Genomic DNA, 14,221 nt, shown 5'->3' on the forward strand with positions numbered 1-14,221 from the left:
ACGCTGTTTTTCACCTGCAAATGACTAGTTTCGCGCTCTCTCCCTTTTGCACCACATATCTGTGTGATAAATGGAGCAAAAGTGATTTGTGCATCTGTAGAGGCAACAGCGAGCACTCTTCAGAGATCAGAGGATTTCAGCCAATCAGAAGAGCTAGTTCGGGCGCCTATCAGCAGGGAGAAAAAAAAACTTCTTCCGGAGCGGAGAGAGAGGCAAACAATAAAGGTTTCTTTCTTTTTCTGAAATCACTCACTGTTATACTGTACAGTATATTTGTTTATAGTTTAAATATTAAATGAGTTTAGCTCCAACCCTGATAAAACTCACCTACCTGTAGCCTTCTAGTAGTGCTAATCAGTGTTGGGAACTAGATACTAGTAATTTAGTTACTGTAATAATATTAGTTTTTGCAGTAACTAGTAGTGCAACTAATAAGATTTCAGTGATAGTATTACAGTTACTATCCATAAAAAAGCTTAGTTACTTTTGATGCCTCAACCCCGCTGATTTAAAATCTAACAATCAAATAATTCCTAGATTTATTTTCATAATGTTCACGACTCATGCATGTGATGTCCCCAGTACAGCAGGCAAGCTTGGAATATGGAAAAGCTTACATTCGGCAGATGGAAATATTGCATTATATTGATTTTGTCAGGAAAAAAGATGATCTGAACACTGTTGTTTAAGTTATGGCTGTACTTTACTCTGGCATTAAATCCCAACCACATCCCTCTGATCAGCATGTGCTACATAATATTACTATAACTAAACATCTTTTTGAAAAATCAAACAGTTTCTTACTAACTTTGTGATTTGATAAAATACATAATGAAATGTATATGTAATGGAGAACTTACAATTAGCTTAAAGCTGCACATGACAGTTACTGAGATAAATACAACACTTCTACTTGAATGTCACTAGTAATCACCACTGAGTGTTTGTAATCACTTCTGACTGCGATCCAATGTGGATTTTGGTCAAATGATGAGGCAGACATATGTTATTAGTAACATTCTAGAAGAATTTTATGTGGAAGATATACAGTTACAACTTCAGTGGGGCTTGAAGAAACAGTAATGTAACTAGTAGTGTAACTAATTACTGTTGCCATAAAGTAATAAGTAAAGTAACAATATTACTTTTGAAAGGAGTAACTAGTAATGAGTAATATATTACATTCTTTGAGTAACTAGCCCAACACTGGTCCTAATGAAGTTAACTGGTAGAGGTGTGTTTGATTAGGGTTAAAGCTAACCTGCAGGACTCAGTTTGCCCATCCCTGCTTCAACTCACAAAGAGGCTTCATAAAAGATAAACCCATTAATTACATACTGTAGATAATTATGAGAGTGTCATTTACAAGATGATTAAATATATGTGTTAATATATTTTAAAAGATTATAAACAAATGTACAGTATAACAGCGAGTGATTTCAGAAAAAGAAAAATGTACCTTTATTGGTATTTGCTGCTATTATTTTACAACCCCATAAAGACTATAAGCCCAATAACTCATTAGCATTTGTCTTTATAATATTCTTTTTAATTGTTGAACATGTTCTTTTTAAAAATACAAATTACAAATCTTCATCTCTAGCATGTTGAGCTGAAAAAGGGCATCACCACAGTCCCCTGGGGACAGTATCTGCAGCATGACAAAACAGATTTCACAGAAATAAAATACAGTACAAATTTGTTTGTGTTGTTAAATTTCAGTAATTTTGGCAAAGTTGACAAGCTCTCTGATGAGAAACACCACGAGGGGATTCAGGCTGATGCTTTGTCTTTCCAGTATTCCATCTGATCTGTGACTCTGAATGGCATTTGGTGCCACCAGGGTTGATTCTCAGAATGAACCTGCAAGCACAAGAAAAAAAAAAAAAAAAAAATCAAAAGAAGTGTTTACAGAATTTGCCCTAACTGCCAGATTTGTGCTGTTTGCACTTTGAGATTAATTAAAAATACGATATACTCTCTGAACGCACCTACAAGGAAGGTGCATAATTAGTTGATAATCCATCACACATCATTTAATTTATAATCCATTCCTTATAATGCATTCCTGTAGATCAAACAGTAGATCAAAGTCAAGTCACCATTATTTTATATACCGCTTTTTACAATGCAGATTGTGTCAAAGCAGCTTTACAGTATTAAACAGGGAAATAGTGTGTTGAGATAGTGTGTCGTTCTCCTCTGGCCAGACGAAACCAGCAGGCTGTTCCATGATGCAGCAGAATCAGATTGCGCAAAGGACTCATTTGGTTCCTGTGGTCTTGTCCCGATGGCCGTCTTGGAGACAGGGTCTTCACTGGGGATCAGTCTCTGGGGCTCATCTAGGTGTCCTGCTGTAGAGGTCATCTCTAGGTGCTGATCCACCATCTGATCTGGATACAGTCTGGATCTGGGTGGCTGCGGTGACATCGGAATAAGAAAGAAACAGACTAATATTAGCGTAGATACCATTCTTCTAACAATGTAACAAGTACATCAGGTGTTTTGGGAAGTGTTCCCAGTTCTGCTTGACCTAATTAATGCAGTCTAACAATCCTTTAACGGATTTGAATTATAGAAATGTGATAGTGTATTATGTGTAAGCCAGGTTAAAGAGATGGGTCTTTAATCTAGATTTAAACTGACAGAGTGTGTCTGCTTCCTGAACAGTGTTAGGTAGATTGTTCCAGAGTTTGGGTGCTAAATAGGAAAAGGATCTCCCGCCCGCAGTTGATTTTGATATTCTATGTATTATCAAATGGCCAGAGTTTTGAGATCGCAGCAGACGTGAAGGACTATAATGCAATAAGAGCTCACTCAAATACTGAGGTGCCAAACCATTCAGGGCTTTATAGGTAATTAGCAAGATCTTAAAATGTATACAATGTTTAGTAGGGAGCCAGTGCAGTGTTGACAGAACCAGGCTAATGTGGTCATACTTCCTGGTTCTAATAAGTACTCTAGCTGCTGCATTTTGAACCAGCTGGAGTTTGTTTATTAAAAGTGCAGAACAACCACCCAATAAAGCATTACAATAATCTAGCCTCGAGGTCATGAACGCATGTATTAATGTTTCTGCATTTGACATTGAGAGCTTAGTGTTATATTGCTGGAATAATGGGTTGATTCCCAGGGAATGGATAACAATTTAAAAACAAACAAAAAAACTTTAACTAGTTTAATTCGGCTAATTTACCAGTTGATGTTATCCCTGTTATGATGGCTATCACAAAAGAAGCCTCCAACTGTATTGTATTGCAGATGATATGATCCAGAGCACAAACTAGAAAATAATAATAATAAAAAAGCAGAAATTGAAAATACTGTTTGGGTAACTTAACTCAATAAAATGTGTACATAATGCAGCACAAGTTGCTTTGGATTAAAGCATCTGGCAAATGCAGGAATGTAAATATAATGTAAATTCAAATGTATTTTGAGTTACCTAATTTAAATAAAATGGACAGCTGGCCATTTGATGATTCTACCCCTCATAGTCAGCATCACTGTTAGTGCTCGGAGCAATCTCCTGTAACAGAGTCAATCCTGTCAGTGTTATTGTAGTTTATGGTCAGATAAAAAACTACCGTACAATAACAGATCTTACAGGTTATATTAAAATAAACAACATTCATAATATTTGTTAGCCAAACTTCTTATATATTGCTAGTCCGTTCCTATACAACCTGTGGGTTATTGAGAAGCAGCCAGTGTCTAATTCGGCTAATATAGTTGATGGCAGCTTACTCACCTGTTGTTAACACCTCTATGATTCAATCACAAGAAAAGACTCCAATACACCTCCGTTGCAGGTGGCATTACCAATAGACTAAAACCTGAAAGTAAAATACAAAAGATGTACATACCAGCGGTGTGTCTTAACTCATTTTTCTTTACTATTTTCACGTTAGCTCGCTGTTATGTAACGCCTGACATAACCTGAGATAAAAAGGCAGTGTAGAATTATTCTGCTTCCCTGATTAATTCGGTAAACTGATGTTATAATTTACCTTACCAGCTGATGTAATCACCGTAATGATGGCTCCAAAACACACCCTAGCCGTTGCAGACGATACGATCCATAAACTTGAACATAAAAACATGAACAACGATAAAAAAATAACAAGAACCGGATACAGTGTAGCTCTTCTGATTGGCTGAAATCCTCTGATCTCTGAAGAGTGCTCGCTGTTGCCTCTACAGATGCACAAATCACTTTTGCTCCATTTATCACACAGATATGTTGTATAAATGGAGCGTTGTGTACTTGTGTTTGTGCTCGAAAAAGCATTTGAGGAAAAAAAAATATATATGTAAGAAAACATTGTACAAGTGTGCAAATCTCATTGCAATAATTCAGATACTGATCTGTGGATGTACAAAATTCGTCCGTGACTTCACATTTTTGATGCAGGTGTATGAATGTGTTTTGCACCATATTCACTGCAGCAATAGCAGCAAAACATGTGAGAGTACGAGTTTCTTGATTTGTGATTCGTAGAATAGGATTTGTGTCTCTGCAATGAAGGATTCGAGAAGGTGTAACTATTGTGTTGTGTTTGTGGGAGAGAGAAAAACATCTACAAGTTTGCAACTTTTGTCTGTGGCTTCAAATTTACTGATACACATGTGTGGCTATTCTCTACAACTACAAATTCTGCTGTCACGGACGCTCAGCTGTTTTGCACCAAAAATACCTTCATAGATTCAAGCAAATTCTTCAGGAAACAGAAGATAAGGAAAGCCAAAGGCCCAGGCAGTGTCTGAGTCGGTCCTGTGCTCTTCTATAACTGTATGGTTTGGGTCAGCCAACAAATCAGATATAAGAAGACTGCAGCGGACTGTTAGGTCAGCAGAAAGGATCATTGGTGTCCACCTGCCCAGCCTTCAGGACTTTTACTACTCCAGAGTCAAGATGGGGCATGCAGGTAACATAATCACATACCCTTCTCACCCTGGACACAACCTGTTTGTGCTTCTCCCCTCAGGCAGACGCTACAGATCTCTGTGCACTAGAACATAGGCATAAACACAGTTTTTTCCCCCATGCCATCTCCAGCCGAAACAACTAACACAGGAATTATTACATGTGTCCTGTAATTCATGCCTGTAATTCATTCCCCAACTCTAATTATTGACTCTCTCCCTAGTACTTTGTAAATATATATGCATATTTTTCTAAACAGCTGTATGAGACCTTTTTAACAAGGCTATATTTTTTGCATTTATTTTTACTTTTTTAGTGCATTTGTGACAATTTTCTTGCAAAATTGTCCCTACTGTTGTGTAAGAAAACATTTATCATAATGCATCCAAAATGTTTGAGATTCCCTTTATTCTCACTGATGCAATATACAATATTTTTTTTAAGTCAGCAAAAATCAAGGGCAGGACAGCAAATACTACCAGGAATTATAAAAACTTCATAATCTCTAGATTTTTTTTTGTTTTAAAATAATGAAAATCCGCAGTTTAAAAACGATAGTTGAGTACCATGAAAATGTTAAAGGTCTTCATTGTCTTCAGTTCATGTTGATCTGGACAGGTTTTCATGAGATTGTGCCTCATATCTTGCATTCTGCAGAGGTGAAGGGCGAGGTGAGCATATTTCCAGTGCTATACTGACAGAAATATGAGTGGAATGACATAAGAGCAATCGGTCCTGTCTGATCGCAGCGGAAGGTGTGTTTCAGACTTTGCTGACATTAAAAGTAAAGTGCGCTGACAAGATATAGGCGGCTGATAGGTTTCTGAGCTTTAAACAACAAGACCTCCGCCATAAACCATCAGTCAACCCACCCTCTGCTGAGAAACACACTTTCACAACACACACATTGCCCTCACTGTGTGCTGATAAGTTTTTATTGTTGATGTTATTACACACTTTCACCTCTGGCACACATCAGGCACTGCATTCTTCAAATGCTGCTATTTGCTGTTTATAAATGTCATTGTTATGGGCGGATGCTCAGATGACAGATGCTGAGAGCTGGATAATCATCATCGTCCACTTAGACGATCAAAATATGCAGTTCTCTAAAAATATTTTGGAATGTTTAAAAGAATGTTGCTATGTTAACAGGTACCAAAATTCCAGTGAAATTTCACTATTCTTTTCATTTTCCTACCACAGCAAAAACTATGAACCAATCTGAGTTGGTAATTGATACCATAAATCTTCTTTTTTAGTATTTTACAGTCTCTAGAGACAAAGGTGAATGGAGTAAAATTTAGCTAATAAGTAGTTTTTAAACTATTAGGCAAAACTAAGTTTTCTGAAATGCAAATTAATATTTAAATATGTAATTGAAATATGACTAATTGAATGTGCACTAATTTGCAAATATTTTCAGAACATTAATCTGAACATCGGATAAATATACAGTGAGGGAAAAAATGATTTGATCCCCTGCTGATTTTGTACGTTTACCCACTGACAAAGAAATGATCAGTCTATAATTTTAATGGTCGGTTTGTTTGAACAGTGAGAGACAGAATAACAACAAAACGCATTTAAAAAAAGTTATAAATCGATTTGCATTTGAGTCACATAAGTATTTTACCCCTTCGTAAAACATGATTTAGTACTTGTTGGCAATCACAGAGGTCAGACGTTTCTTGTAGTTGACCACCAGGTTTGCACACATCTCAGGAGGGATTTTGTCCCACTTCTCTTTGCAGATCCTCTACCAAGTCATTAAGGTTTCGAGGCTGACGTTTGGCAACTCAATCCTTCAGATCCCTCCACAGATTTTCTATGGGATTAAGGACTGGAGACTGGCTAGGCCACTCCAGGACCTTAATGTGCTTCTTCTTGAGCCACTCCTTTGTTTCCTTGGCTGTGTGTTTTGGGTCATTGTCATGCTGGAATACCCATCCTCGACCCATTTTCAATGCCCTGGCCCTGACATGGCCCCGTCCATCGTCCCTTTGATGCGGTGCAGTTGTCCTGTCCCCTTAGCAGAAAAACACCCCCAAAGCATAATGTTTCCACCTCCATGTTTGATGGTGGGGATGGTGTTCTTGGGGTCATAGGCAGCATTCCTCCTCCTCCAAACACGGCGAGTTGATGTCAAAGAGCTGGATTTTGGTCTCATCTGACCACAACACTTTCACCCAGTTCTCCTCTGAATTATTGGCAAACTTCAGACGGGCCTGTACATGTGCTTTCTTGAGCAGGGGGACCTTGCAGGCGCTGCAGGATTTCAGTCCTTCACGGCGTAGTGTGTTACCAATTGTTTTCTTGATGACTATGGTCCCAGTGGCCTTGAGATCATTAACAAGATCCTCCCGTGTAGTTCTGGGCTGATTCCTCACCGTTCTCATGATCATTGAAACTCCACGAGGTGAGATCTTACATGGATCCCCAGTCCGAGGGAGATTGACAGTTATTTTGTGTTTCTTGCATTAGCGAATAAATCGCACCAACTGTTGTCACCTTCTCACCAAGCTGCTTGGCGATGGTCTTGTAGCCCATTCCAGCCTTGTGTAGGTCTACAATCTTGTCCCTGACATCCTTGGACAGCTCTTTGGTCTTGGCCACGGTGGAGAGTTTGGAATCTGATTGATTGATTTCTTCTGTGGACAGGTGTCTTTTATACAGGTAACAAACTGAGATTAGGAGCACTCCTTTTAAGAGAGTGCTCCTAATCTCAGCTCCTTACCTGTATAAAAGACACCTGGGAGCCAGAAATCTTACTGATCGATAGGGATCAAATACTTATTTCACTCATTAAAATGCAAATCAATTTATAACTTTTTTTTAAAATGCCTTTTTCTGGATTTTTTTTATTGTTATTTTGTCTCTCACTGTTCAAATAAACCTACCATTAAAATTATAGACTGATCTTTTCTTTGTCAGTGGGCAAATGTACAAAATCAGCAGGGGATCAAATACTTTTTTCCCTCACTGTATTTAAAATTCTTGTTTGTTGACATGAGTATTTTTAACAGAATGGATTGTGAATATATAAACCCAAAAGTACTGTCAATAAGTGTTATTCTACTATCATATATATATATATATATATATATATGAGCATCCAAATTTTTTTAGCATCCAAATTGCTTGCTTTTCTCTCAAAGTCAGCTCCCTCATCTTCATCCTGGTTTGTGTGTGTGTGTCATCATCGAAAGCAAGATTCAGAATACAGAAGTAATGGATATAACTGATACGACACATTCCCTGCTTTTAATATCTGAAGAATTAATGCAACAGGACACAGCTGATCACTTAGAAAGACCTGTGAGGCAACTGCTCCAATACTTATGCTCACATCAGAGAGAGGGATGAAACTCTAAAAGTGCTGAACTTCTTAGCTGGTAAAACATCGATGTGTTGAATCACCCAATAATAAAATGTGACATTCTGTAGTTTTGTCTCATATTCATATTTTAATCATATTTCTAAATGTATTGACTCCACAGCCAACAGAGCAATGTTGTCTTTACTGTTCCAATACTTTTGGAGGGCACTGTATATAACAAATTCATTTTAAGAAAATGGCCTTTAAAGATACAGTATGTTTTGTAATTCAAATCTACAGATGCAAATAGATAAGAAAAACATTAATATGTGTACTTTGGGTGTTTTATTTCCACTATAGTCTGAATTAAGACATATTTATGGAAACAAAATGAAAAACTGTGGTTTTGCCGGCATTATGCATCTGGCCTTAATTTAAAATTCCAATTTTAGAATTTTAGAAGAGGTTTTGTAGCTCCCTGATTCAATAAAAGGATATACGACTCTCTGACTGGTGATTCCCACACTTTATTTGAATGTTCATCACTGATATGATCACCGTTGAATGCTGTAAGACATAGCACATCACTGTATCACTTTGTGCGAATCAACCGTAAGAGCTTGTACAAAAGAGAAAACACCAGATAAACAAACATCACTTATTCAAACATATTTAAATATAATACAAAATAACAAACAAATAATCTTACTATGGAGAAAACAGATCAAAACAACAACAAAAATAAACGGGTAACAAGAAATCTAAAACTATGCCTTGTTCTCCATTTAAACCAGAAGCTAAATCCTTTTGGACTCCTTGTAAACCGTGAACCTTTGAAATCGTGACCATGTGCGTCTAGCTTTCGTTCCGTACTGAAATGTTTGGCGCGGACTCGCACTATATCCGCTCACGCCAATTGACCATCAAAATAAAAGACTTCTGTTACCACAACACAAATAAAATTAAATAACAAAAAATATCAAAAATAAAATCAACACCAAACTAAAAATTATGAAAACTTGGAAAAAATGAAATAAAAATACAATTAAATCATTAACAGGTTTCAAATGGGACACTACAACATCAATAAGTCTCAAATACTTTCATTGAAAGAGTGGCACGAGTCTCATAGAGACCTGAAGATCAGAGCATGGACTGGTAAGTTCTACCACGGTATCTGTCAGTTATTCACACACTTAAACCGCATTCGTGCTTTATTCACACAATAGAAATATCTCAATCTCTGTATAATTAAATCATTTTCTGTGTTTATAATCATCTGTAATTAGTTGGTGGAGCTGGACTGATGCATCTGGGACGAGTCTTTCCCTGTAGATTTGTGCTGTGTGTGTATGAGTGTGTGTTAGATCATCTCACATCATTACATATATATGCAAATGCTGTGTGTTTAGTCTTGAATGACAGTAAAATTGTTCTTGTGTGTTTGTGAGCAGAACCTGCAGGGCATCGAGACTATTTGGAGAAAAACCTGAACAAGTATGGCATCGGTTTATTATGTTTCTGTGTGATATCTTTTTTTTTTTTGTATTCTAAAACTGTACATGCTTTTATTTTATGGAACAGAAACCTTTAACTATTTTATGAAGTGATGATTTTGCCTTTTAAAACTCCTACCATGTAAATCGTAGGAAAGCTTACGATTAAAAAAAGTAAGAATGAGGCTCTGTCCTTAACCATATAACCTTGATATAACCATAACTGAAGGGGTAAGAATAAAGTTGTACAAATTAAAGCGATAATTCACCCCCCAAAAAGGAAAATTTGCTGTTAATATAGCTTACTTATGGTTTCAGTTAAATCTTCGTAAATGGAAGAGTGAGTAAATTAACAGCAAATTAAAATTTTTGGGTGAACGATACTTTTAAGAGGTGGCGATTGTATGACTTGTACAATGCGAAACGTAAACAATTTAAGATTTGGAAAAAAGAAAGAAAGAATGAAGCTCCGCCCATAACCACGCCCCTAAATATAACAGTAAGTAAGCAGATCGTAGAAATAAATATGCAGTCACATTAGCGAAATTTCGCAACCAAGCATAGCGATGTTTGAAGCACTATTCACACAGAAGTAATTTTCAAGCCAAGCAGCTTTCTATGCATCAGCAAATTTGCGCAACTTTGGAGTTCGGTTGGCATTTGGTCGGCGTTCGGTCACTATAGCAACAGTGGTCGGTGTGTGAGCAGCTTTGTGGGAAGTCGTGGCCTAATGGTTAGAGAGTCGGACTCGTAATCCAAAGGTTGCAAGTTCGAGTCTCGGGCCGGCAGGAATTGTAGGTGGGGGGAGTGAATGTCCAGTGCTCTCTCCACCCTCAATACCACGACTGAGGTGCCCTTGAGCAAGGCACTGAACCCCCAACTGCTCCCCGGGCGCTGTAGCATAAAATGCTGCCCACTGCTCCAGGTGTGTGTTCACGGTGTGTGTGTGTGTTCGCTGCTGTGTATGTGCACTTTGGATGGGTTAATTGCAGAGCACAAATTCTGAGTATGGGTCACCATACTTGGCCGTATGTCACTTCACTTTTGGTCATGATTACAGTTTACGTGTGTGTTGTCCGTACGCAGGTATGGCAGGTATGTAGGTGTGTATGTGTGTTAAGTTCCTGTGTAGGGTGTGAAGGAGACACACCTGTTTCAATAGTATATCTTGTGAACACAATAAACTGCATTTCCACTCACCGCTCTTGACAAACCCCATGTTTTTCATGCAGAAGCACGGAGGATTGCTGATACAAATATATAAACTCAGCCCACATTCGTCAAGCATTCCACACTCGATACGGTTTAATTCACTTCGCGATTGTGATTCGTTTGCTCAACACTTGTTGCCAAATACTGGTGTCATAATTGACATTTAGTCATCAAGGAGGGACATTTTGCAACATAGAAACTGATTTTAAAGCAGATTTTAGTTTGTTTTCATGAAAAAAGGGAACAAAATTTCTTCAGTTGGCACCACATTCAACAAGACTCCTGCTGAAACTATATAACGTCAAAATACATTTTTTTTGTCACTTTTGGTGGCTTTCTTTTATCCTGGTTAATTCCTGGCCCTGTCTCTCTGCAGGGTCAGCAAATATCATCTCATCTCTTCTTTGCTACATTGTTTAAATAAATTTATGTATTTTCTTTGATGTGACTGTACAGTAGATTAATCAGTATGACGTAAAAGTGACAGGCTGATTTAATCTGAGGATGAAATGCATGTGAGTGCTGGTGAAGAGTTTCGTTTTCATAGCATTTATTACTGTGCAGTGCAATATGCACTATACAACAGATTGACAGGAAAATAATGTTAATATTGTACAATTCATTTGTTATGAAACAAATGCAATTTTAGCTATAAAAGCAGCTCTACTGAAGTCAATAATATATAAATAAAAGCAAAAGTAAAATAGAAGTGTAATTTATTGTAAAAAAAAAAAAAAAAGTGACTTAAGACAAAAAAAAGTTTGGTTTAAAAAGAAAACGTTTGATCTGATATTGAGAAGACAATATGTATTGTCACATTATCCAGCACCATCTCACGATCAATTCGTACATATTTTATGAGGTGGCTAATTCGTATACATTTGTATGACCTCATTTGTACAATTTTGTATGATTGTATGAAAATCAAATCATACGAATTTGTACGAGTGAGGTCGGACGAATTTGTACTAATTAGCCACCTCGTAAAATATGTACAAATTGCCATGAGGCCTGGATGCATTATCTAATGCGGTTTAAGTGTGACTGAAGTGTTTTTGAGGTCGGTGTCGGTCAGGTCACATTTTTGTGATGTCAAAGGATTTTGTGATGAAATGATGTGAAGAACGTTATTAATATTTAAGGTCATAATCGCTGACTAATTACACATTCTCTTAATCTCCATTTTAATCAGTGTGAGAGTTGGTGTGTGTGTGTGTGTGTGTTATCCTTCTGTGTCCATCATTAAAAACAAATAATCTAATAAGCATTGAATATTGTTACAATCCCTAGCTATTTTAAGGGGTATAGGAAATAACATTAATTGCTGAGGTCCGATCTCGACCCGATACCCGCATAAGCAATAACAACCAAAGCACTAAAGGCAATAAACCAGTGTTTATTTACCATTTTTACAGTGGGAAATCTCGTCCCTAAACCATTCAATATAATATTTACATTAAAAAAAAACTAAAGAAAGAAGTCAGCCCAAATAATTAGGGGAAAAGAAGGGAACTGGTGGCAGTCAAATAAAAGAAACAATCAAAACATAACCCTCTAACTCAGTTATCAAATCTAAACTTAACTAAAGAGAAACAAAAAGAAAAGAAAATCTTCAGTATCCAAAGATACCCTAAACTAAGCTACTCTCACTAGCAAAACAAAAAGTACAAAAAGCGAGGCACGCCCCTTACCTAGTGTATTCAACAATCATTCACTACAGATTGTAAAGTGTAGATCACGTGATATTCTTACCTTTCTTCCCCTTCTCTCCCCTGTATATACATACAAATGGAATTTACACAAATAAAGATCAGATGAAGCTTATTATACAAAAACCAACGCAAACATATGGAACTATAGCTTAACCCACAGTATACAAATTTAGCATTAGCTAAACAACACCATCATAAAACAGCTAGCAACATACACAAGCAAGACATCTCCTACATTGTCTCAGAGTCTTCCTTTTATAGATCCAGCTGGTCACTAATTAGGACATCATTATGACATCATCTCCTCCAACGATGATTGGCAGGGAGCAGGACCAATGGCGTAGCACTAAAAAAGTAAAAGTAAAGACAAACAACAGAGAAACAAAAAGACAAGAGAAAAACAACAAACAACACCACAAAACAGCACCAGCCGTAACAATATGAATAAATATTTAGTAACGCTGTCTAGGATAATACTCTTCTTCCATATTCAAAACCTTACAGTTGTGCATGTTATTATACGCAAGTCTTCGTTTAAAGAAAAATTAATGGTGAAACTATATTCCGATAAATAATTTAAAAGCAAATTCAAATAATATTTCAAAATCCTAAATTCTGACAGGATGAGCTGTTTGGAATGATCATTAAATTCTAAAGTGATGTGGCAAGTTGCTATGTTGCTGGCAACCGTAAACAATCTACCATACAGTTACACTGACATGTTTATTCTGATTGTTGATATTGTGATTATTTATCCAGATCAGATGGTCACTGCAGCCACCCGGATCCAGTCTGTATCCAGATCAGATGGTGAATCAGCACCTAGAGATGACCTCTGCAGCCCTGAACGTCAGCGAAGACCAGGACAACTAGATGAGCGCCAGAGACAGATCCCCAGTGAAGACGGCCTAGACGGCCATCGGGACAAGACCACAGGAACCAGATGAGTCCTTTGCACAATCTGACTCTGCTTTAGCCTAGATTTAAACTGCTGATTTTGTCTGGCCAGAGGATAATGACACTATTTTGACACACTATTTCCCCGTCTAGCCACCCAGCTTTATATCAAGCTGATGTAAAGCTGCTTTGACACAATTTGCATTGTTAAAAGCGCTATACAAATAATATTGACTTGACTATTTTACGTATTAATAACTAACAATTTTAAAGATTAATGCATACTTTTACAAATGTGTTTCTGAACTATTGGCCCCTTGTTATAAAGAGTTACTGAAAACCTGCAGATGAACGTTTGACCCCAGACTGATGTGCATATTTCTGTCCTGATTCAGATGAGACAACTGCTTCATTTGGAGGAAGCAACATTTTGAAGTTAAAAGTTTTGGTTTGGATTTGTTTCTTACAAACACATATGCTTTCGCGTCACAAGACATAAACTGATGGACTGGAGTCGTGTGGATTATTTGTAGATTATTGTGATGTTTTTATCAGCTGTTTGGACTCTCATTCTGACGGCACCCATTCACTGCAGAGAATCCACTGGGGAACAAGTGATGTAATGCTGCATTTCTCCAAATCTGTTCTAATGAAGAAA

Source organism: Barbus barbus, assembly GCF_936440315.1.
Source record: "Barbus barbus genome assembly, chromosome: 4".
Classification (NCBI taxonomy): Eukaryota; Metazoa; Chordata; class Actinopteri; order Cypriniformes; family Cyprinidae; genus Barbus; species Barbus barbus.